Consider the following 26,716-nt stretch of genomic DNA (forward strand, 5'->3'; position numbering starts at 1 on the left):
CGCGTTCACCCGGTATGTGAGAGGAGTTGCGTGCGATTCCCCGCGGAGGCATTTGAATTTTCTTTCCCAAACTCATCTTTGCATCAGCCAGACGTTAAAAAAAACCTTCGTATAAACTTAACCACCCCTAAAAACTAAATCCTATTTTTGCTTCTACCGACTGTTTTAAGTATAGTTTTTTTTTCTCTCCTCTGATATAATACTTGACTAGAACACACACAAACTCCTTTTTGATATTATCAATTCTCCACGACCGCCGAATTTTTGTACAGCACAAGACAATATCTTGTCACAATCAAACATATTCTCTAGTATACTCTTCGGCCAACAATATTGCATACATAAATACAAATACAAAGATCACAACAAGCAAACTGCTCAACGAGGTGGATGGAAAAAAAATGACCATAAAAAATATGGAGAAGAAATATATTTACAAATACACAACTGACCAATCACTAACCATTTCATTTTTATCATGAAAAGCATATTTTTCCAAAGAGTATTAACAATGGGACGGCGATGTTTTCGCGCGAAATAAAATTACCAGTCGGAAAAGTGTTAGAATTATTTTTTACAAGTAATATTTGTTTCACGAGTGGATATTTTTCATATATTTGCTGTATAATCTTCTCATCCGGCGTAGTTACAACATAATGGTATGTAAGCTTTAATGTTTCGAGTGAAATCCTTTGCGACATCCGAGACATGTTCGTGCGTGCACGCATGCGTGTCTAGCATTCATTTCTCTGTGAAATTTTTAAAGAAAGCGCCGATCGTGGATCTCTTTGCGTGATGTTCATAAAGCGTAGAAAGTACGGGAAGAGGCTTCGGGAGAACAAACTCGTATCGGAGGAGAGAATGGACCAAAAGAGAGCTCAATGATCATCATCCACTCACCGAAAGGAAGACAAGGGGTCACCAAAGTTACAAATCTTTTCGAAACATCGCGAGAGGCATTGTCGATGATCCACTACTCTACACAAGCCACAAGCATCATCTATATATAAGTATTGGTTTATTTCTCTACAGAGAATAAAGCATGCTCCGAGTAAGTCGGTGCGGCAGCAACACAAATACACATGCAGATGTATGTCATGTATGTATATTCTGGCCTCTCATGACCATTCAAGCCCGAATTCTTCCGTGACTTTACTGCTGTTTCTAGTATTTGTTGGCCTGGATCTTTGTTCGCGAAAGTTTGCTTCTGCAAACGAAATTCTCAAATGATGAAAGATATTGAGAACGGTGATCCCGCGAACAAAGAATTTTCTGCAATATCCTACTTGTACAAAACCCAACTGATATCAATGGGGAAAGATCCTTCACCTTTCCCTTTCCAGCTCCTTAAAATAGCGATTCGGCCAAAATATATGTACAGTGAAATCTCGATATAACGATATTCTGCGGACCAAGAAAAAATATCGTGGTAGAGGGATTATCGTTATATCTAGAGGCAATATTATCATCATGTGGGACCAAAACTTCCATTTTTGTTGACATATTTTCTGAATCAGCGTTGTTAGTACCACCCAGTGTTTTCCGCAAACAAATGTTTGAAGAGTGATATTTCACTCCTCGCCAAAATTTTAATACGTATTTTTGTAAAAAAAAGAGCAGTATTTTTTAGGAAGACGGAAAAATAACTCTCTATAAAAAAACTAGCTAAAATTCGAAAGAGTATTTTCACCCCTCATCGAAGTTTGGAGGCGTAAAATTGAATTTCGATGCGTCTTGGCGAACACTGGTACCACAGAAAATAAGTTTTAGGTATTTACGGAATATTGTAATTGATTAGATGATTAATAAAATTAATTTAGATGCATTGTCCCTGTAAAGTTGCTTACAACATTGCACTTTTGTGTCTTTCATAGAAAAAACAAATATTTTTATGGGCATTGTATAATATTTTATCATGTATATATAGTTTTTAGTTTCTTCAATTGCATTTTTAATTGGGTTGCTGCGGCATTTTGCCTGTTGTGGCCTCGTATTTGTATTTGTACTTTCAGGTGATCAGGTGATGCAAAATATCGATTTTATTGGATGCCATAGTAAGAATAAAAAAAGCGAACGAAAAATTGAATTCTTGAATTTAATCATTTTGAGCGGAATATAAAAAATATCACCATATATTTGGTGAGAGGGGGGATTTATCGTTGTAAAGGATATTGTTATATGCAGATGAATCTATTATTAGACTATAGGCAATTCCAAACAAGATCTGAAAAAAATATCGTTGTAAAGGGATTTATGGTTATATCGAGTATCGTTGTAGCGAGGTTTCATTGTACATGTATTGCATGGTATATGTAGCATAATCTGCGACTAGAATACCGTGAACCCACGCTACTTTTGTCTTGGAACCCTTTTTGGCCCAAAACGATAAAATAACAAAACTTGCTCTAACAATTACCGTAGAAAAAAAATCGGAACTAGTTCTTCGAGGTAGTGGTACTAAGCAAGGTGACTGAATGCGTATTGGCTAGTTCTCAAATGACCTGACTAGGCAGCAAGAGCGGTGGTTTTGGATGCTGTGATTACACGTGGTTTTTTCACCTCTCAAAACTTTCAACTTTGGGGGTCGTAATGCAACTGTATGAAGTTAGGTAGATGCCTAATTAGAAACACATTTTTAAGGGAGTTAATACCTTTACCATGCTGAAAAACTGTGGTCTAATAAAAATATGATTAAAAATCCTATTTAACCTTTGATTTATTTCAAATTTTTTTATATATGTTTTTGATTGTATGGGCTATCGTTTGTTGGGTATAAAGTTTTACATATCTTAGATACTTAACTTTTTGTAAATTTTCAAAAAAGCTTCCGCTCATGATAAAAAACTACGGGCAGTATTAACCGACATGGTTTAAACTGGTCACAATTTTTTGTTAAGAGATCGAGACGGATTGGTTAAATTCAGGTTTGGTTTTAACCAATCTATATTGATCTCTTATCCAAAAATTGTGAGACTACAGTTTAATACGGCCCTTCGACATCAATGTAATTGAATAAGAATTGATTTAAAGTAAAGGAAACTGTGTTCAGTTCATGAAATGAAGCAAAAGGTTAGAATTTCATTGACTGTGAATCGTATTTATTTAAATTTATTATCTGAAATTAAATTTTAAGGTTAAAATTTAAAATTTCAAAAATTTTAATATTCAAAATTTAATTTCAAATCAGATTTAATCAATGAAATATCAACCTTTTACTTCATTTCATGAACTCATTTCCTTAATTTTGAATTAAATGTTTTTGCACTTACATCCATGTTATGGTAATTTATCATGTACAAGCTGTTTTTAAAAATTTACAAAGAATTAAGTATCCAAGATATGTGAAACTTTATACCATCATAGGATAGCACAAAAAATAAAAAACATGTAAAAAACTTGAAATAAATCAATGATTAAATAGGATTTTTAGTGATATTTCTATTAGAGCGTAGATTTTCACCATGTTAAAAGGTATAAGACCCCTTAATGCTTTCAACTGTAGTATATATGTTTGAAATTTCGTTTCATTTTTTTCCGAAAACATTAATGGAACATTTAAGCTCTGGTAAAACTTCAAAAATGCATCCTGTTTTGGTTTGATGGGCCAAAGTAGGTCGTATTTATAAAACCCTCGGTAATTTTTCTGTGAGTACACTTAAGAACATAATTATGCATTGAATAGTTACGTTGATCATTGATCATTTTTGTCGCACCACGATAATTTTCTGCACACGAGGAGTAATTAGTCCTGGGCCTACAATTTATTTCCGATTTCGAACGGCAGTTTTTTTTTTAGTACTCATCGAGTGGTTGGTAAACTAACCCCCTCGATGTGGGACTCCCTGAAGTAGCAATTTTCTCTGTAGTCATGTAGTCATGTCACCGTTTCTGTTGTACCACTGTGTCAGGAATGTTTCTGACAAGGACGAGCTGGTCATCTAACTCGCGCGCGATAACTCTCAACATCCTCTAAACATGAATAGTTACGTTCATTTTTTTTAAAAGTCTATCCTATGACAAGTTTTTTGTTTCCAGGCTGGAAAGATGACATATAAATATAAATACAAGCATTAGTCTGAAAATCAAAGTAATGCAGGCTACACAACACCTTCAAAACTGTTTGATGCTGGTAGATCTATTGAAATAAATTAACTGCACGCACACACACAAGCTGCAGATAACTTCAAAATACCTCGAGGCACCATTTAAAAAATAAACTTAAAAATTCATTCTCTAGGAAAACCTGGTCATCCCAAGTTTGTTACTGCTGAGGAAGAACTAGAATCTGCTATTCACGTGACAAAATGTGTGATTATTAGTTCTTAATAATTAAGCTTTCAAACCCTGTTAAAAGGGGTCTTTTTTTTTGGTGAATTTTTAAGACATACATAAAAATGAAAAAAAAAAAACCATTGCTATTGCTAAAAATTGCCATTTTTATGATCAATACAGGTTGAAATATAAATTTTTTTATAGAAAATTGAAGTTTTATAACTAGCTCAGATTCAAGAAATACCCAAACTTTTCATTTAATGTTTTAAGATAGGAAAAGTGGCCGAAAATGCTTCAATATTTTTAATTAGCTCAACTTAAAATGCATGATTTTTATTTACATATATATAATATAAGATAGCCTATCGACATAATAAAGATTACCATAACTTAAAAGTAGTAACGATATTAAGTTTTTGGAATGTGAATTTGAAATTTTTAAAAAATGGGCCAAAGCATCTTGCGTTTAGGGTATCTAAAATGCATCAGTACCTACTATGCTTGAACGTTTTTTAAAAAAATGAATTTTTTTTATTTTCTACGATTTAGAAGAAAATGTACCATGTTCTTTTTTCGGAAAATTACTCTTGAATAGGAATAAGCTTGAAAGCAAGAACGAAAAAAGCTATTTTATGGAAATTTTGATAAGAAACTATGCTCAAGAAAATTCAGGATAATTCTTCGTTTCTAAACAATAAAGAAACGACTTTGTCTTAATAAGCATTTGTAAATATTTAAAGACTTTTTATTTTCTTGATGCAAGCATACTCTGGAGTATATAATTTGTTTTCGAATATTTATGCACACACACAAGGCCGTTCTAAAAATAAATAACTACGGAATTCGTATAACTGTCTTTTTATTTAAAATTTCAAGTGCCGGATTTCAAACTTTTCGTATGAACGACCGAGACAAAGGAAATGTTTTAAATCACTCCTTGGTCTGCAGTTACGCAAATATAGACATGATTTCTCATCTTTTCAACAGGTAGTATCACTATCTAGTGCCTGAGGTGCTATACTACGTGCATTTCCACTCTTCCCGCCTTTTTTTAGTTCAGGTTATGTTCCTTTGTGATAAAAACACTAATTTTTTGTGACCTGATAACTTTCACCTTCACTTTTTTTTACACACTGTAGTTACAGTAAAGAGAGAGAGAGAGAGAAATTTGCATTTCATATATAGTCCTTAAGAAAATAATAATAGTTGTAGGTAGATAGAGAACCACTTACCACAGTAAAAATTATAAGTAACGAACAATGTGCTACAAAACTAAAAATGGAGTTCCTTTGACCCAGCTAGGAAGTGGATCCAAGTATTCCCTTGCTGTGTTTTTAATTATACATTTTCGAATTTCACCGTAAAAATAATTGATATCATCGCTTTTGTCAATTTTCTGGTATTTTGTCACTAACTGGCTTAGCCGCTGTTCATGTGCATTTATTTGCGGATCAGAAACCAAAAATACCCCGAAATTACAAGAGGTCTCCCGGTAGCAGAAAGTACGTGGATTTTACAGCTAAAAAATTGGAAGAATGTTTAATGCTGTAAGATCAGGAGAAATGTCTCTGAAATACGCATCAGCCCACTTTAAAATAAGTAGGTCTACTATAAAAAAGGCGATTGAAGAATGATTTACTTAAAAGACCTGGACATCTAGTCGTTTTTACTAGTGAAGAAGATTTTGCGACATGAGAAAGAAAATTAGTCCACCAAAACTAATGAAAAGGCAGCTGTTGTCAGTTCCAAAGCAGTTTCTTGCTTTTTCATTATTATCTTTATTAGGACTAGTTAGAAATATATGAAGTGATGTAAAATATTTCATTAAAAATCACAGACTTTATGATGCATTTTCAAATTTAATATCAAATTACATAAACATTCTTACAACTAAAATGTCTTTGGGGGTCTTTTTTCAGATCCTAGGCCCTACTTCACACCATTACTTATTTAATTGTTTATTTCGTGGGAAATGTAGCTTGGTTCCAGGTAACACGAACCCGGAGGTAGGGGTTACTTGAACTCAAAAATTTCAATAATTCATTTTAATACACAAAATTAAAATTTTGGTTTAAAGAAAACCTAGAATCTCAGAAAAGTATCACAAAAGTAATAAAAATTAGGTTATCAGCATAATTAATGCTTTATGCTGACTATCGTTTGCTAAGAAATGTGCAAAATGATCATTTTTTTTGGTTCAAGTAACGGTACTGAAGTCGTTGAGAAGGATCATTTTCGTATTACATATCAAATATGTAGTATGCCGAGGTAAAAATTTTATAAATTTTTGACTTGGCTTCAATTCTATGCTGCGATGACGGGAAGTGCGAGTTTTAGAGAGAGGGATGTAATCAAAAAGAGGGAAGGGGTGGCTTCTCCGAACAGAGAAGTGGAGGAGAATGAGCGTGAGATGAACACATACCATGAGCACAAAACTCTAAAACATCGGTTACTCCTTGCTAGCTACTTCACTAAAGAGAAACGGTGTAGAGCAAGCAGTGTACGAGGTTAAGGACTCGAAGTAGAAGAAGTGGGGTTGGGCATTGCACTGCATTGTCGTGTGTGTGTGGCAAAGTCGTTTCTCGTTGCAACTGGTTGGTCTAGCCTTGGCTGCTGTATGATCACGGGGGAATTCCCCGGCTGCACGACGAAAAGCGGATTTAGACTTCGAATTTTCCGGAAAGCATAAAGAGGTTTAGCTATTGGCGATTATATGTGAACCCCATTTCCAGTATGTCGCTGCAGTTCCTATTGTTTGCTGCCTTTTACCTCTATTTCCACCACCACCACTCCGACGTCAACTGCATATCTGTCTCCCTCTCACCAAGTCCATCTCACTGGTGCAATCTCTCCCTGTGTAGCGAATCATCCTGATATCCTTTCCCTTGCACAGTTCTAGCTGAATTTTAAAACCATTCTCATGTACTTTCCTGATAGAATACCATTAATATTTCAGCGTGTATTCACCGCGACTGGAGACCTGCTTAGAGTATGGATACCCATCGCGATACGTATAGACACGCAGTTTTCCTTTACGAAAAGGTTGTATTTATTTAAACTACTTTAGCTCGTGTTTTGGTTTGAAAAATTGTATATTATTCATCTGAAAAATTTTATGCTATCCTCGACCGAAAACTGGAACTAAACAACGCCACGGCGATGTCTTCTCAAATTTCACATTTTTGGGAGGAAAAGCCTGTAAAGGTGTGGAACAGAGGCTTTATATAGTTTGTAACTTCACGCTCTGTGATGTAAAATGATATAACATATTCCGCAAGAGAACGAAAAATAAAATATGGGGTATGTAGTATCGGAACGTATTTGTAATACTGACACGCTGTGAAAATGAAAATGGCTTCCGTTTTCGGTGCATACGGATCAAAAGAACACAACTGGTTTTTATACACCATCGCACTATATAACTTATTGACTTCACGCTAAATGACATAGGGATCACTTCTATATACTGCATCTTATTCTACCGAAGAAAGAATTTACAACTTTCAAATAAATCCGGAAACAATGAACGGAGGTTTGAAATTCTCATCTGAAAATGTGTTTTCTCATGTGCGCTAGAATCATCCGCATTTTATAATTCTTCCCCCATATACCACGAGCTTCATAGTGAGCTATCAAAAGGGCTCTGCCACACCAAAACCACAAGCCGAAAGCTGCTTCAACAACATTGTAACTGATACATAATATATAGCAGGGCTGGACAAATAGCGAGAAAATCTACGCGCCAGAAGAAATTTTAGGCTCCAAAAAAAATTCACCCGAAAAAAGGTCCAAAAAAATGGTTTTTTTTTACTTTTTCAGGGGGTATATTGACCCTCTTTAATGTTGACAGATATGCTGCTATAAATTCCAAAAATTTATTGTTCTCTCTCAGGCTACAATTCAATAACTACACACAGAAAACTTTAGGCGCCAATATCAATTTATAATCGACATACTATATATGGCGCATGGAATTTTTCCAGACCTGATGTATAGGAAGTGCGGGTAATATGAAATAACATTTTTATTTTTCCGATTACTCCACTTTAAAATATGATAGAAACATGAAATCTGTATTTTTTGAAAATTTAGAATCTTTTGTCTTTGCTTGAACATGTGTATTGTATTTAAAAACACATACCATGCCTGAGAATGAAGACATTTTTAAAAAAAAAATCATTTCTAGAAGATAATACGGAACAGTCGGGTAATTTCAAATCGGTGGTTGAAAATAAAGAGAACTAATTCAAATTGATCAAAAACAATATTTAGTGTGTAATGTGACAATGATAAATGAAAATTTCATCGTTTGTTTTGGTAGGTGATGTGGTGGTATCATAGTCCGTTTACAAAGAGTCACAAATGCAATCTTCCTTCTCTGCCCTAAAAAAAGATCGAGAGAGACCCACGAAGAACGGGATACATATTATTCCCTTACACCTCTTTTCCTCTTCTATCTTCCTAAACTTAACATCTTGAGGTTATATTCTAGCTAACTCAGATGATCAGACTATACTTGTTATATTCCATACTACCCGACACACCATCTTTAAAAAAAAATCGTCCCACATGTAACTGGAAGAATGACTGGCTAAAAAGTGAGCACAGTAAAATAAAATGCATCCCTTTTGATGTACAGTATGCTTAGTTTAAAATTATTGGGCATATTTCCAATAACTGATTTACACTTTTGAAAACTTATCTGATTAAATTTATGGAAGTGGAAAAACAAATATTCTCTTGATGGTGGCATCCGAGCGACACCGACTCTATAGCATCACGGGGCATTTTGAAGTATTTTATTTCTGTTTCATTTTGCGGAGAATACCCAGTATTTCATATTATCCGACTATTCGATCATCTCCACACTTCCTATACAGGGTGCTTAGCCAACAGAGCATATGGTATTTTACTAGCTAGCCATTGATCCTAGAGGCATCCTTCCAGTTAGAAAAGTATCCAAATAACGTGTAGTACTCAGATATGTCACTCATGTTGCAATGGGTTGTATAGTTATTAACATAAAAAGGTTAACTTTTTATACACTCTCCGTGTACCCCAAAACCCAATTAGGAAGTTGTTGCCCTGTCTCTCCTGATGCCAACAAAATATATCTACGTTTCTAAGGGTAATATTCGCTGAGATATTCGAACGCGAAATATAGAGGAAAGTTTCGATAAAACAGTGTTAAATGCGTATAAATCGGTTTACCTGTATTTAACGCTGTCCCCCCCCCCCAATTTTTTACCGTTTTTCTAATTTGAATAACTTAGTGAACAACCACTCATTGTAGACCTGCACTTAGATATGTACAATTTTTTGTCGGCCTCAGGAGAGACAGGGAAACAACTTCCTAATTCGGTTCTTGAGCACAGGGTGTCCGTATCAAAAGTCAACATTTTTTAATAACTATACAACCCCTTTCAACATGAATGACATATCTGAGTGCCATACGTTATTTGGATACTTTTTCTAATTGGAAGTATACCTATAAGATTAACGGTTCTCAAAGTAATTTGCGATGCATGCTGATAGCTATGCACCCTGTATATTTCCGAGTTAATCATAGAACGAAAACGTTTTTATCGGATAAAAAAATAGGTTCTATATTCCTAATACAAGGTGCAGAAAAATGAAAATAGTTTGCTAATCGTAACATCTCCGGCTGGAGAGTCATCTCTATCGGGAAGAGCCAATGTCCAAATTCCTACAGTTACCTGACGTGTTATTCTCTTCTTCTCGTGAGAAGTGTGACATCTCGTTATCTATCATATTCGTATACGGATATGTATCGGCAGGGATGTGACCATCCATTAGCTTCTATTCAGAATATCCTCATATAAGATATGGTTGCACTTTATCCGAGAGGAAGCGTATTACCGTACGAGAAACATACAATTACGTCGCTTTCTACTTCAAAACAAAAGATGGCGACACCTATAAACTACTATCGATGCATAAGTTGAATGGATGGCTGTCTCTTTGAAGAAAAATTGGCATGATTTGTTGTATATAACTTCAAATATATTAAGCTCAACGTAAATTTCTTTCCCCGTCCCGGAAAAAAAAAATTGAAAAGAAGGGAAACTCAACAAAGTTTAGAGTCGCGTGGTTGTTTCCTTGAACAAGACAATGGAAATGCAAAATCCTTGTTCTTCTATCAAAAGCATAAGTCCCTTGGTGGAGTATATGAAAAGCATTGTTTAAAATAGATCTCGTATATTCAGGAAAAGGAATAAACAACAAAAAAACTTTTCGAACGGTTTTGTTTGTGAAAAGACATAGTTCATGTGAAGACTTTGAGGAAAACTTGAAAAATATCTTATCTTTTCATGAAAAATTCTACACACTTGAACTATAGAGTTTTTTGAATTGAGACAAAACACTGGGGATCTCAAAATAATATAACTCTCTTTTCCCTTCTTATTTTTTCCCTGATTTACTTTATTCATAGCTCCAGATACATATAAGAAAAATTTCTATAAGGGTCTATGCAAATGATTAGATTTTTCTTTTCCATTTTTTTTTTTTTTTTTGTTGAGAGCGGGGAGAATTTGAAGCTCAGGTAGAATTCCTAATTGGAATATAACCGACCAGAACAGCTTATTAAGGGTATCTAGATTTTAATAACGTACTTGCGGAGAATATTTTTTTCTTTTCGACGGTTTTGTTTTGGGCTTTCGCTCGTGTCTCGATCTATTTTTTGCATCAAGTATATTGCTCAAGAATATAACGACGGTAGTGAAAATTTTCACCGGTATACCAAGAAACTTAATCATACCATTGTTATGCGAGATTTCCTCATAAGCGTATATATTTGTGTAATATGATAAATGGACAGGCTTGTGAAGCAGCCCAGTGTTGATGTTTCATTTCTTAGGTTTAACGGGAGTAAATGTTGAACCCAATTCGGGACATGCGTGAACCTGTGGAGTTATTTCGGATGGGCTTCAAAATATGAGTGAAAACTGATTAGTCCATTTAAGCGCATAAAATGTTAATGGTGTCTACCAAAATTAAAAAAGCAAACACAAAGGCCACAACAGGCAAATTACCCAACGAGGTAGCTGAAAAAAAGATGCCCTTAAAAAATATAGATGTCAAGTACAACCAAAATGCAGTAACTCAATATAAAAGCATATATCACGAAAGGAAAGAACTAATAATAATATGTAATATACACCACCCATCAGTGACTGCCAATACGCATGTAGATCCGAGATTCACGTATCAAAATTCAATTTTGATGAAATTAAATATCAAAATTCAATTTGCTACAGTACATACATATGTGCATCTTGAAGTTTACTGGGCCTCTTTTTTCAGTTATATTTGACATAAATATTCTTTATGGCATCTTTTTTTTCAGCCATCTCGTTGGCCCTGTTGTGACCTTTGTATTTGTATGAGACCACACGGTCTCATAACAAATTTATATACAGTTAAACCTCCATTAACGGCCACCTCCGAACAACGTCAATGTTGGAACAACGGCCACATTCTGTTGGAACCAAACGCGTCCAATTACACATTACGGGTAACCTCCGAAAACAACGGCCACTTTGGAAATGAAATCGGGGAAAAAATATTCATATTGAGGAGTTGATATAAGTTGATTTTTAAAGGAGTTTTCTCCTCTCCCGAACATTATGGGGGGGGGGGGGGACGAGGTTATGTATGCTTTCTTTTGCTGAGTACAAATGCTAAATGGGTAAATTGAAGTCAGTGGAATAGAAAAAACTTGGAGAGATCATGGGGTGGGGGTAGCAGACCTGCTTTCAGCACTCTAATCACTAGGGCAATATGCAAGTTATCTGATTACTAGAACCTTTGATTTATTCGGCACTCTCTAGGGATGGTTAAGTCCGAAAAATCGTGCTCTCAAATAGGAATAGAAATATCCAGAGCATTAATTTTTTTGGAAGGGATGTGCCAATTTTCTTTTTTTTCTTTTTTTTTAACAAGAATGTATGTAAGCGCCTATATCTTCATCTATCGGATTGGCCTATTTGATCATGGGTGGGAATTATGAACTATTTGGGGGTTTCTGGTACACCGTCTTGGTCCATATCAGTTTTTCTCTCCAAGTCGATTCTGTTGTGTTCAACCTCAGCACTGCAATCCTCAATTTTCGGATGCCATAATATGGTGATCATTCATAACAACATTATCAGTCTCGTTATTTTAAGAGCTTTCTTCACACGTATCAACATATAAAACCAACTTTACCATTTGAACTCGCCATCCTGAACCATAGTAACCGTTCCGTTGATTATATAATTAATTGATGTTTAATATATTTACCAATACGAGCTTGGGATTAAAAATAACCTTAGTTGAATATGATAAATTCTCGGTTTATGGACAAAACTTAATAAATTAGAATTTGGAAAAAATAATTATAGTTTGTCTGATTTTACTGTCCCTAACGGAGAATGAAATACATTAAAGCCCTATTGCACGGGACTGGTGATCAGAAAAGTATCGTTTAACGGGGAGTTACCGTTGAGGGCGGTTCCAATTTACACAAGCTAGCTGGTTACTGTCACAATTTTTTCGGTGGCATTGAATTTTCCCCTTGAATAATAATTCATTATTAGATAGATATTTTTCCTGAAAAATAGATACCTTTAAATGGGTAAAAATGAATAGATATTTCCTGAAAAACACCTTTTCAATACGTTTTCATGGGAGCTGGTTCGATTAATAGAAAAATTAATTGCATTGAACACATTAAAATGTTAATTACATTTAAAACTTTTAGTCGAGTTAACCTACTCAATCAATCCGATTAAAATTTTTATTAAAAGTTTATATATACTTTAACTTCATTATTTAACTTCATAACTTAACCGATTAGATGTCTTGGATTATGTCCCCCCCCCCCACACACACATATATATATTCAGATAAGTGACCATATTTAAAATATTTGGATGAATATTTTGATGCCTTTTTTCGACATGGGATATATAAATCAAAAATAACGAAAACTGGTGATGTGTTTGTTAATTTTAGGTTCAAATTGAGTTTCATGGAAGTTTCAGAAGATAAGAGACCAAACTTTATTGTTTCCACCGTGAACAGCATTTTTCTTATTTAGGAAACATTAGCTCCCTTCTGCCACCAGTAAAATTAGAGAGCAGTTTCAAGAGAAAAAATTAACAGTATGAACATTGAAATTAGTTTCGAAATCAGTGTGACTAACCTAACAAAAATTGAATCAAAAAATTACAAGATCCAAGTTAAGAAATTCCAGGATATGAAAAAAAAAAGTATATTCCGAATATTACATAGCTTCAAGTGGTATTCCTCCACTTCTTAATTTATTCTATATTTGTTTACATCCGTTAGTAGATAGATGCGTCAAATGAATGGAATGTATAGCATTAATTAATCTATACACATGAAAAAACATATCCTGAGTGACTGACTAATTCAACATCGCTGAGCCGGAATCGCTTAAACTATAAATAAGGAATTCTGTCAGTAGTTTTATTTTATAACGTAGAGACTCCATAAAGATTATAAATCAAAATTATACCTCGAAAGGGTCTTCAAAGAGAATTATAAGATCCACGTGAGTGAAGTGGTGGGTAACAGCTAGGGTTATATAGTTACACCAATACTACGTGTGATGTGAATGATTATCATTTGAAAATATTCGATTAATCAGTCGATTAATCGATTACAAATTTTTGATTGACCAGTTAAAATTTTTAATCGACTCCCTGCCCTATTTTTCATGGGGGGGGGGGGTTGTGAACCCCCATACTGGGTTTAAACGTTGCTGATGAAAAGTATTTTAAGATATTTGACTACGTTGAAAACGTCATCTTGAAAGAAAAATCTACTTTTATTTTTTTATGAAAGCTCTTATTTTCCGGATATTTTTGCTGAGGCAAATTCGGAAGAAAAGTCATCACGTCTCCGCCGGGACTCGAACCCAGGCCCTCTTGCATACCGGGCAAGCATGCTACCATCTACACCACTGGAGACGTGACCCTGCCTTCCTTATTTCACGCACTGTGGCGTGAGGCGCTGAAGTAGAGGCATTAGTAGCCTATATTAATTAGCCTCTCGCTGGGATTCAAAGTTCGAGTCCCGGCGGAGACGTGATGACTTTTCTTCCGAGTTCACCTCAGCAAAAATATCCGAAAAATAACTGTTTCCTTGATATCTCGGGCTGAGAAAAAGCCATCTATCTCACTCTGTTTGTTGTGATTGCAAGACAGGCCTCGTTTTGTTTATGTAGCACTTGGAACCAAAGTTACTTCCACTTTAGTGCTGCGTTTTTACATACAAGTAATCCATGAATATTTTAAACGTGTTTTAAGAAGAATGCGATTTTTGACATTTACGCGTTTGAAACATGATTTCTAAATTTCTATTCATTGCATCATTACGAAATTTTAATATGATATTTTGGTATATATTGTTGAAGCTATGAACTAAAATCGAAGGTCTATCATACACATTTGTCTAATTAGTGTTTTATAGAGGATATGTAGAACGAAATTTCAAAAAATTCACACGCACATTAACATAATTGATTGTAACTTATGAGCATATGATACGATTCTTTAAAGTTTAGTTCATTACCTTCACCATTACTAGCTAAATGGACTGTGAAAATAACAAATCATTTGATTAATAGAATTTTTTGCAATCATATTTCGAATATTACATGAATTGTGCTTAAAATTTGACATAAAAAATGACTTTTCCATAGAAAATAGCATATAGGTAGTTCAAAATCTATTATTATTTTCACCATTTTGGGACACTTTCCATCAAAAAAAGTTATTAAAGCTCACTCCAGTACCATTTTATAAAAAAGTGCTCTCGAACGTAGTCGGATACCTTAACAGTTTTAGAACGTGAAATAATATTTAGAAAAATAAGAATCAGGGAGGAAAATCGCGGGGTATTTTTTTCTTTGATGGAGCATCACGATGCGCGTGTCTCCCTCGCTGTGAATTGATAAAGCGAATGGCCGCGATCGAACTCAACGTTCAGCCCATTAAGTGGTAAAAATCACAACGACTCCCATCCTCTCTGTTCGAAATCAAACACTCCGGCATTTTTTTATTCTTGGTTGCTCTCCTCCCGGAAATCTGGGTTCTCGAGTGCGAACCATTTGTCTTTTCTTGGAGAATAGGTCCTACAGAAGGCGAAGAGCGATAACGTCTTAATTTGAGGAGGGATTTCGGTCGAGAGTGTCGCTACTGCAAGATTCCTCTAGAGCTTCCGCGCGAAGCACAACTTCTTTTACCTTCCATCCCCGTTGCCATTAGCAAGAGCATAGCTTGCTTGCAGACGCTGTTCCATTAATCAAGAAACCTTCTGCAAAAGTACTCTGAGTGGTCGGGAGCTGTCAAAAATTACGAACCACTAATTTCTGCCCTCAGTGATCGCTTCTTAAGTTGTCAACAGAGACGCCATGAAAGAGAGAGAGAGAGAAACACACACTCGGCATATCTTTTTCGTGACGCTCTCTTAAAACAGTCGTAGAATTCCATGTTTATGGGTATCGCCACTTCCCAAAACGGAACTCGTGACACGCGACTTATAATCAGCGGCTTCGAAATTTCCGAAAGAAAACTACGAAATATGGCCCCCCCCTTTTTTTCCCCACCATTTCATACGTTTTCAAAATATTCGGTGTCATTCATCAATATTATAGTCAATCTATTGACTGTACCTCAACCCTTTGGCTGCGGAAATAGTCAGAAAAATGTTTCTATCACTGCCAGAGCATAAAAAAAGATTCTTTTTTCAGTTTTGTTTAGTAAAAGATAAATGACAATCAAATTCAGACGTTTCAAATTCACTGAAATTTGAAAAAAGGGTAATAAAGACACGATGTCTGAAGCCCAAAATCACGTACACGTTAGTAATTAGAGCCAGGCGTTATATATGTGTGTAACTTCGAAGCCCGAAGTTGTTCAGTTCGTGAACAGGCAGGCCAGGTTGATCCGGTCAATCTCCGAATGTCAGGCTTTCGATGGGCTTTGGCCGGCCCCTATATGTCGATCGCTATATATGGATCACTAAGATATTGATATTCAGATTCCTTTGATCGTTCGGATTGCCATACGGCTAATTATAAATGACCATAATTATCACAAAAAATGCGCAAATGTGGCGATGACCCCGAATGATAGGGATATATAGGGATCGATATCTAGGGGCCGACGAAAGTTCGAATTTTGGACATTGGATCAACCTGCCGGGCCAGTTCTCTTCGGACTTTGGCAATATAACACAAATATATATACACCACTATCATTCTACTATGCACACCTTACACACCACTACCAATAATACCTTTCCATACAGTACAATCAAAGCTGTCAGAAAATAGAGGAAATGAAAAAAATATGTATAAAAATCTGGAATATATATACCGTATTTTAACGTGTATAAGGATCCCCCTGATGTTTTTGGCTTAAAATTTGTAAAAAATTTTCTCATTAAAGATATCTTCCATTTTAAGATATAAAATATATAGTATATTCTGGTAATATCTATGGACTACAAAATTTTCTCTGCCTTCAGGTATGACAGATTGTCACCATCTTCACGGCTGCTACAAAATAATATTTGTTTTTCAAATTCCAGAAATTTACGTACGTTTAAAAGTGTTTATTAATTATTGGAAATGCGACCAATAACTTGAAACTAGCCACAATGTGCATAACAAATACTGTATTTTATTGTGCGGTGCTGATTTTCAGCTAGCGATTCTCTCCAATCAGATGGAACGCTATTTTTTCAGAGATGGTGTGTCGTGTAGAATACAAACACAAAGAGCACAACAGACAAATTCCCCAACGAGGTGGCTGAAAAAAGATGCCTACAAAAATATGGATGTCAAATATGACCAAAATACAACAACCCGATACAAAATCATATATCACGAAAGAAAAACTAGTAACTTATAATATATAATACACTGCCCATAAAAAAGATTATGATTGTCTTATGTTAAGTATGTGGATAGCTTCTCATTTTATAACACTATGTTTATCGTACTTCTTTTTAAACGTGTCGATTCTGGTGTAATTTACGACCCCCAGAGGTAAGTTATTCCATTATTATTAACAATCTTTTAGAGAAAAAGACTTTCGTGACACCACAACCTGGAATTGTCCCTTACTGAACGATACTGGTTTCCCTTTGTCGAAGTAATACATTCACGGTGTATTAATTACTCATGGTCCATTCTATCCATTCCGATGAAAATTATAATCACTTCAATCATATCCCCCCCCCCACACCTGTTTTCCACCAATGTAAACATATTCAAGAAAATACAAGTACCAGCAAATATGGAATACTATAGGTATTATCTGAGTTGGGCTAGAAATAACTTCAGGATAAAAGTTTAGTAAGATAGAAGAGGAAAGGTCTAAAAATAATGTGTTCGGTTCTCTGTGGGTCCACCTTGAGTGTTTTGGGGCAGAATAAGAAGATTGCATTTGTGAGTCTTGTAAATAAACTATGACACCACCGCATCATCGGTTACAAAAACAAACGATGAAATTTTTATTTTGCATTATCATAGGCTCATTAAATATTTATTTTTGATCGATTGGAATTTTCTTCATTTTGAACCAACCTGTTCCATGTTGCCCCCGAGAACATAATGTTTTTAAATGCCTTATAGAGCCTGGAAGTTAATGTAAAACTTTCTGAACTTTTCTTGTAACAATGCCTTTTTGCATTTTCCTGCCATAAATACATATTCTGACATTAGTGCAAGTTTTCTCGTGAATTTCAGAGGTCATATATTGTAGAACGCGGATATTTTGAGCATGGAGAACTTCAAAGGTCTTGATCTTTTTGAAATCTTTAACTCCTGGTACTAATTATTATCAGAAAGCACGTCCCACTTCCAGCCCTATTTAAAGGCGGATAGTTCCAAGTACCTGAGAGATTGAAAACTTGGTGTCCCACCCCCTGCTTTGGCCGGATGGTGTTAGAAATGAATATTTTTGATTCAAACGAACGCAGCTATGTATGAGAAAAGTCGAAAAGAATTAGAAGTTTTTCTTCTTGTAACATAGGGGGAGGGGGGGGGGTTGGGAAATGAAGTGGTGTGAGTCGCATCGAAATTTTTTTTCAAGACAAAGAAATTTACATTTGAAATTACTGGCAATTATTGTGTCAGGAAAATTATATTGTTGTCATCAGCTTCAACTTGCACCACTTCATTTCTCAACCCTGTTATCTTACTCATGCAATGGACTACATTGTATATGTATAGCTGAGCGATCACTGCCCCATGAGGTCATCAGTTGACGTCTTTGTAGCAGTTTCGACATCTCAAAAAATATCGTTGTAGAGGGATTTATCATAGTAAAGGATATGGTGGAAATCGAGAGGAATTTAACATTATACTATAAGCAATTCCAAATGCGATTAAAAAAATATCGTTGTAAAAATTCATCATGGCGAGTTTCACTGTATTTACTAATGTTGCTCTTATGTTGGGTTACTGCATTTTAGTTATATATATTTGGGGCATCCATATTTTTTTCAGCTACCTCGTTGGGTATTTTGCCTGTTGTGGCATTTGCATTTGTCTATATTTCGCAGAAGAACTTCAGTTATTTTAAATTTGTTATATAGGCTTTTGTATCATTGTGTTATTATCATTATTTCGTTGGTGTGATCTTCAAACAACTTTTCGCTTGCCAACTTATTCGTAAATCAGAGTCAAGATGAGCTTTAGAGAAGAAAACAAGAATAAAAGTGTCGTCGGGAATAAAAAAACCAGACAACATCGGTGCCATTTGCTTCTGAGAGGATTTTGTGTCTTTCCTTTACTTTCTTTAGAAAACGACCTCTTTTATATGCAATTTTCTTATTCTATTCTTCTTATTATTATTTTCGAAACTCCACATTCTCCCAACGTAACTCTATATTCCCAAAGGTGACTTGCAAAAGCCCCGCGCACACATCCCGGTTGGCTTCATCATCGTACAAATATCGATCAGCAAAAACAACAAAAAACAACATTAACAAAAGAAGCTTCTAACTTTTCTCGCAGAAAAAAAAAATATTTTAATAAATTTTATTTTATTATTATTGTTATATTATATATTTTTTTATGTCGCCACGAACTTTTCATTTGGGAAATAAACCCATTATGACATTGTCTAAGACCTAATTTAATTCGACAAGAAATAATAAACCCTCTCTTTTTCTCTTTTCTCAAAACACTGGTTTCAAATGGTACAAACTTGAGAGGGTTTGTGTGCGAAATAAAGCAAAAATAATGATAATATAATATTGTTTGTATGCGTATTAAATGAAATAAGTGAAGAATTTTCTTCTAAGATGTCAATGTGTGGCGTGTGTTCGGTGAAAGAAGACAAATAAGTCTGTTAGTTTGATAGTTAATTCTCTTCCCGTGCAAAATATCAAAGTTTCATACGGATATCTTAAAAGAAAAAGCACGTTATCAATTTTGCAACTCAGCGATGGCTCGCTAATTTTGTTTCTCACTGTTATATCGTTATTTTTGCTTCTTTTAGTCTTGGATCTCATAAGAGAGAGAACACGTATTTCTTAGAAATGTGTAGAGTATATCTACGAAGACTAATTGGCTTTTGCGAGTTGGATATTATATACAAATACAACGCCACAACACAGGCAAAATGCTCAACGAGGGCAACATAGATATTTTTAATGATTTAAAATATGATCGAACGAATTCGAAAACTAAAGAAACGCCTAGCTTCGATTGTCGCTTTGGACTATGAGGATCAGAAATTTGATGCTCGTGCATCTAAAAAGTTTTCAACAATGAAAAAAAAACAAAAAATAAAAATACAGTGGAACCTCCCTTAACGGACGCTTTTCTGATCCCCGGTCTCGTAAAATAGGGCTTTAATGTATTTCACTCCCTGTTAGCGAACAGTAAAACCAAGGGGAATCTAATTTTTTTCCAGACTCTAATTTATAAATTTTTGAACATAAACCGGGAATTTATCATATTCAACTAAGATTGTTTAATCCTAAGCTCGTGTTGGTAAATATGATAAATAGTCAATTAATTACTTAATTAACTGGTCATAACTATTGTCTAGGATGGTGAATTCGAATGGTAATGTTGGTTTTGTTTGTTGATACGTGTAAAGAAAACTAACATTACAAGATTGATATTGTTGTTCTGAATGTGTTTTTATCTCTTCTTCACACTTCTTTTAATTTAATTTAATTTTTATTGCTAAATATGTGCATTGCACGTATCATAAGAAAGGTTATATATAATTTTTTTTCCATATTTATCAGAATTTCCAACTTTATTTGTGAATTATGCATAATTGCCGGTTTTATCAAGTTTTCTTTACAAAGACGATTGGTGGTTATGATCACCAATCGTCTACTTACGACCACCGGTGTATCATTTTTACACACAGTAACATATAAATTTTAACATTAAAATATATACGAACCAATTGCGACCGAAGCGAAACGTCGTATAAATGTGAAAGTCGTATGAACGAGGTTCCACTGTATACCGTACCTCCTTATTAGCAGACACTCTTCGTTAGCGGACAAACGTTTTGGTCCCATGGGTGTCCATTATTGAAAACTTCTACTGTATTACGTTTTTTTTAATGAAGCTTGCCATGTAGTCTCATACAAACCATGTGGTCTCTACAGGTTCCGCTGTATATCGTACTTCCCCGTTAGCGGAAAAAAAAGTTTTGGTCCCATGGGTGTCCGTTATCGAGAGGTTCTACTGTAGTTGATTAGATCGGTGAGAAAGAAAATATGAAGGCATTACAAGAAGCGAAACTCATAAAACCCATGTTTTAACTAGTCTCGTAAATGATGGAAAACAATGAAAGTTTATTTTTTATTATCTTTTCACTTTAAAAACGTATATTTATTGCTAGTTTTAAAAGATATATCACAAAGATAAGATATAGGTACACACAGTGTTCTTTACATACGAAAATGTAAAAAAAAGTCAATGCTAGGGATTGGGAAGTATGCGATTGCGTGCATAGGAAACTCGCTCTAATGGAGCCTTGATAGTCAAAGTGCTTGTGTGTGTGTGTGTGTGGTGGATTTTTCTTTTTCTGCACTTTCTATAGATTGTCTAGATGAATAGATGTCTTCAAGAAAATGGCCGAAGAGAAAAGATTTCATGTCTTTTTTTCGTCCGTTGATCGTGCAGAAAACAGGGAAAAGAAAAATGAATAGTAAATAAATAAAAGGCACACGTTGCCGGCGCCGCGCGTTGCCGTGCAATTGAGCATGCAGCCAGGAGATCCCAAGGCATTGTCTACTTCTGAGGGCAGAGATGAGAATTATGGCGGCAAAAGAAAAGACTTAAAGCACAAGAGAAGAAAAGATTCGGCCCAAGACGTTGGTTGTTGCCTCGAAAAAGATAAAATGCTCCTCTGAGACAAGCAAAATGTGAGGAGGACGGGTTGCTCGAATTGGCGATCATTGCCGATTCACTCGCGCATTCCATCATCTATATCATTTCAATCTCAGCAACAGACTTTTATAATTCTGCGAGTAAAACGTGTATAATTCATGCAAAATATTCACAAATTCCAGTGAAAACCTCGGAGAAAGCAACATTGATTTATGGAGGAATTACAAAATTCTTTCAAAAACGTACATAATATTCTTGTAAGCTGCGAGAAGAATTTTCTTCGGCACGTGAGAAATTAACAGATGTTGGGATCGAGTTATTTTTTTGGTCAGCGTTACAGAAAAAAAATTGAAAAAATAAAATCTTCATTTAATTTAAATTCACCGGTATAAACTGGTTCTTATAAATTTTAAAGTTTTGTTGAATCATACACAGTTGTTTGCTATAATGTATTCACTAATAAAATCAGCAATTTGATTCTCAATTCATATCCATGTGCTGGTTAGCGCAAAATATTGAACAATGCCCTATACTCATGTGGATAGAAGGATACCAGGACTGGACAATTGCCTGACATGCCCGAGACATGTAAAAAATTTGACTGGGCATGTATTTTTTAACCACATGTCTGACACTAGCATATAAAATATCGGTTCCAGTATTTTAATCCTTTAATTGAAGTATCTAGAAGAGAAAAATTTTGAGGGGTTTATATTAATTAAATGAGGTACCTTGAATGCTACATGACAAAAAATTATTGTGAATATTTACACATATATTTATGTTTATGAATATTAAACATGTTGCACTTCAGGGAACACACTGTATTTATATGAATTATATACAGGGTGTTCTGTTAATGGACCGACAAACCCAAAGGGTTGTTAGTAGGCATCGAGAGGAATAAAAATTGCAATGGAATATGGTGTCGCAAACCACGTTCAGAGGATGAAAATCGCGAAAAACGCCTGCAGGTTCTGAGGTGGATTGAACGCGCGGGACACGCTGCTTGGCCTCCACGTTCGCCGAATCTTAATCCGCGTGAATCTTTTCGAAAACTTTTCTGATCATTTCGTGAACTTTTTCGAATGGGGTCAACTTAAATCCCTGTCCTGTAGACACACAGGAGAATCTCATAGCGCGGATTGCCGTCGCTTCGGCAGACATCAAAAGCATACCTGGTATCTTCGAGCGCGTCCGGGAATCGCTTTGACGTCGTTGTGGACTGTGCAATGACGTCAGTGGCAGCTACTTCCAATAAATCTTGTAATAATTAATCAAATAATCTTTTTGTACTTATTATTGTACTTTTTGTCGTTCAAGCGTGACGTTGAAACCTGCACGCGTTTTTCGCGATTTTCACCCTCTCAATGTGGTTTGTGATACCATGTTCCATTGAAATTTTTGTTCCTCTTGATGTCTACTAACAATCTTCTGAGTTTTTCGGTCCATTAACAGAACACCCTGTAAATTTGAATAGTACAAAAATGGCATTTACGGTTTGCCAACTTACTTTCCGATCATTTTTAAAGTATGCACAGCAATATCTCTCCCACAGACCTGGTATTTCCTTCTAAAATGCAAGTTAAAAATCGTTCTTGCTTGACGTGTCAAAAAATAGGAAACGTGTTCCTTTGGCCCATTCAACTGGTAATTATAGAAACTTCATGAACAGCTCTCAAGTAAAAAGCGAATATTCATGATTTGCTTAGAAGCATCAGTGCCGAAACGAGCTCAGAATATGTAATACCTTTATTTGAAAAACATAAGACACTCATGTTGCTTGAGAGCAACACGGCCAAATAAAGGGTTAAATCGGGCACCCACATTTTGAGATTTGACCAGCCCTGAAAGATACCATAAAAAATAAACTCAGATTTGTTGAGTATACTCATATCGTTGCAAAGCATTGCTACCTCAACTCATTATCACTGATTCATATTTACACTCAAAGTTCAAACCTTTACAACATTTTTTTGCATTAAGAAGTACGAGTACTACACATTTCGCATAAATATATACTCCTTTGCGGCATCATAAACAATAGAATGAATATAATTTAAGATTTACACTGTATTTTTGATGGGAAATTGCGGTTAAAAAACGAGAATATGATACTGTATCGTCTTCATAACAATGATCAAATCAAGCTTTTACAGGTTACAAAACACAAATTATTTTGGGATCGGAACGAAAAGCCAAAAAAAGAAATGAAAAGACATTCTTTAAGAACAGTTACGTCCACCTTTCGGTTTTATTGAAGTGGAGGCATGGGTTGGATGTCTCCTTTCTTACGGTAAACCTTAAGCAAGGCGAGTGAAAGTAAGAAAAACAAGAATAGGAAAAGCCAGTGGCATAGCTCTCTCCTAATCCAATAAGCGGCACGAAAACCGCACCAAACTACTGTCCCCCGACAAGAGTACTTTTTTATTATTATTATTATTTCCGTAGTGTAGTCCTTATCTGCCTAATGCAGTGGCTTTGGTGTAGGGCACCCGCAGTCGGAATCTATTCATTGCTCGATAACGGATCCAATCGGCCACCAACGCTCGGATCCCGAACAAGCGTTTTTCCAAGGATCCCGACCACACATCTTTGGTTGCAAAAAAAAAAAGAAAATAATAAATATATATTGAGGGAATCACTAAGTTGAGAGAAAATTCTCCTTTTCGCGATACCAAATGGAATAAGCTGTTCTCCATTTGTAAAACGCACCGGAAAATAACATTTGGGGAATGATTGTATTGCTTTTAGTGTCTTCTAAATGGAAAGGAAAGTCGAACAATAAAATGAAATACGAGAAATTTCTTTGATTCGGACTCTTTTAAGAGTACAAAAAGAATGTTCGAGAAAGAAATTCTTACACTCAACTCTTACGTGGTCTCTACCATTAAATTTGAACAGAATTTGACTTTTTTTAAGTTATGATTTTTCGGTTTTTCTAATGCATTATTGTTTGAGTAAATCGATATATTTTCGAATGGCAAATATTGGCGAGGCATTACTTAGATATGTATATACAAACACATAACGCTGTTAAAAAATTTTAAGGAATGTTAATGCAGATGGGTCATATTTATTTAACACGATTTTCTTTTGAATAAAATTTTCTTGGTTATAACGGATAACTGCTAGAGCACGGTTAAGAGTTGCCAAAGTAAATCCTATAATTGTGTTTCGAGGACCTGTCTCTATGAGATATTCATTCGTTAACGTCCCGAATTCTTTCTTTATTCTGTAGGTGTCCGACACAAGATTTGGATTAAGGGTGAAATATTTCACATGGATCCTATATCGGATGGGATAATGCTGTTTGAAGAAACTTGCAGATCTATTTCTCGTAGTTGGGATTAGTTAGCGGTGTTAGGGTTGTGTGCTGCCATGCGTTGTTTTAATGAAAAGTAGTGCCAACTAAAGATATGGTGAGATATACCACAACAACACATCACCGGTATATATATATATCAGCGATTCTCAACCTTTTCTGACTCGCGCGCTTTTCAGTGTATAATTTCTATGGAGGAGCCCTGTTCAACTCGAGCAGCCCTTTTTAGTATATTATTTATATGGCGGTACCCTTTTAGGTCTCTTTTTTGTTTGTTTATTAAATTTACTGATTTATTTTATTATCCTCGAGTGGCCGCGGAGCCCCTGGGAAGTGCACACGGAGTACCGGTTGAGAACCGCTGATATATATATATTTGTTTGACAAATCTTTAATCACTGAGTTGAAGATAGTAAACAAATTTCATATAATAAATATATTGAGACGAAAAACTGTGTGAGTCTGAACTCTGAATTGATGATAAAAACAATTTATTTACGCTAACATATTCCTTATTCCTTTAAGGATGAATTCAAGAAGTCTCCCAACAAAAACTTAGGGCCGGTCATCGACTGGAAGCGACAATATGCGTCATGCTACGCGAGCGGCAACAGCTGACATTCTGTCCGGCGACACAGTGCGTCTGACGTCGTCCGACAGATAGTGACTCTCACACTCTACTTAGTTTGTGACTGCACCCCCATGCAGACGAGTGTGTTCGTTAAATAATCTTGAGGAAATACTGAAAAACTACAATTTTTAGGAAATTTCTCAAGTTCATACTTAATGAGATATCTGACTTAAACTCGGAGAAGGTGCTCTAGTTGTTTAATAAATAAACAATTACATTTAATCGATTGCTTCTCACCATCACTACACATAATACTGCATGCCTCTAGGGGTGGGTCAGAATATTGCTTGTGTTCACCATCACAGCCCATGACAATCAACACCCATGGTGGGAAATCTTGGAAATTACCTCAACATATCCCATTCTTATTCATGTTACTATCGCCGTATGCAAAGCGTTTTATTTTAGGGCCCTTTAAGTAAAATTTACCTATCTAACTTAAAACTTATTATTGGTTTACACAGAGTGTCTTGTAAGTCCTAATTCGGTTTTTACCTCATTAACCATTCGTAGAAAAGGTATGATTTCAATTTAAAAAATGCTCAAAAACTGTGTTCAAGAATTACTCTGTACCAGTTTCAAGAATGAAAATGCAGTCTTTCTTAAAATAAAAACACTACATTTTTATACGGTCCCCTTGACTTCTAATTCTCAATTAGAAAGTTTTTGCAGTCTCTCCTGAAGTCAACAAAAAAATCCATGTTTTTAAGTGCGATATTCGCTGCGATATTTGAATTCAAAAACCGGAGAAATGTTGAAAAAGAGTATAAATTAACAAAAAACGTTCTTTTCTGTCATATATATGGTTCTTTTCCACATTTTATCCGATTTTTGAATTCGAGTATCTCAGCGAATATTGCAGTTAAAAACGTATGATCTCTTTTGTTGGACTCAGAAAAGACAGACCAACTTTCTAATTTAAAATTAGTGAACGGGGGAGGGAAACTGTATAAAAATTTAGATTTTTTATTGAATTAAGACACACACTGTGTTATTTTATTCCCAAAACTGGTACAAAGTGATTTCTGAACACATTATGGGCATTTTTTAAATTAGATCAATTCCTCTACGACGAACGGTT

General features: G+C 35.2%; 1 protein-coding gene and 1 non-coding gene across 5 annotated transcripts in view; both read right to left on the reverse strand.

Moving 5' to 3' along the window:
* LOC149084819 (protein couch potato-like) overlaps positions 1-26,716 on the reverse strand; it is a 278,831-nt gene that overhangs the window by 105,918 nt on the left and 146,197 nt on the right. The window lies entirely within an intron of this gene.
* On the reverse strand, positions 14,198-14,271 carry TRNAT-GGU (transfer RNA threonine (anticodon GGU)). The gene has a single exon. It is a non-coding gene; the product is annotated as a tRNA-Thr (tRNA).

The sequence above is a fragment of the Pholcus phalangioides genome, unplaced genomic scaffold, assembly GCF_987345545.1.
Source record: "Pholcus phalangioides strain wild (caught in Gottingen) unplaced genomic scaffold, Ppha-v1.0 ptg000007l_1, whole genome shotgun sequence".
Classification (NCBI taxonomy): Eukaryota; Metazoa; Arthropoda; class Arachnida; order Araneae; family Pholcidae; genus Pholcus; species Pholcus phalangioides.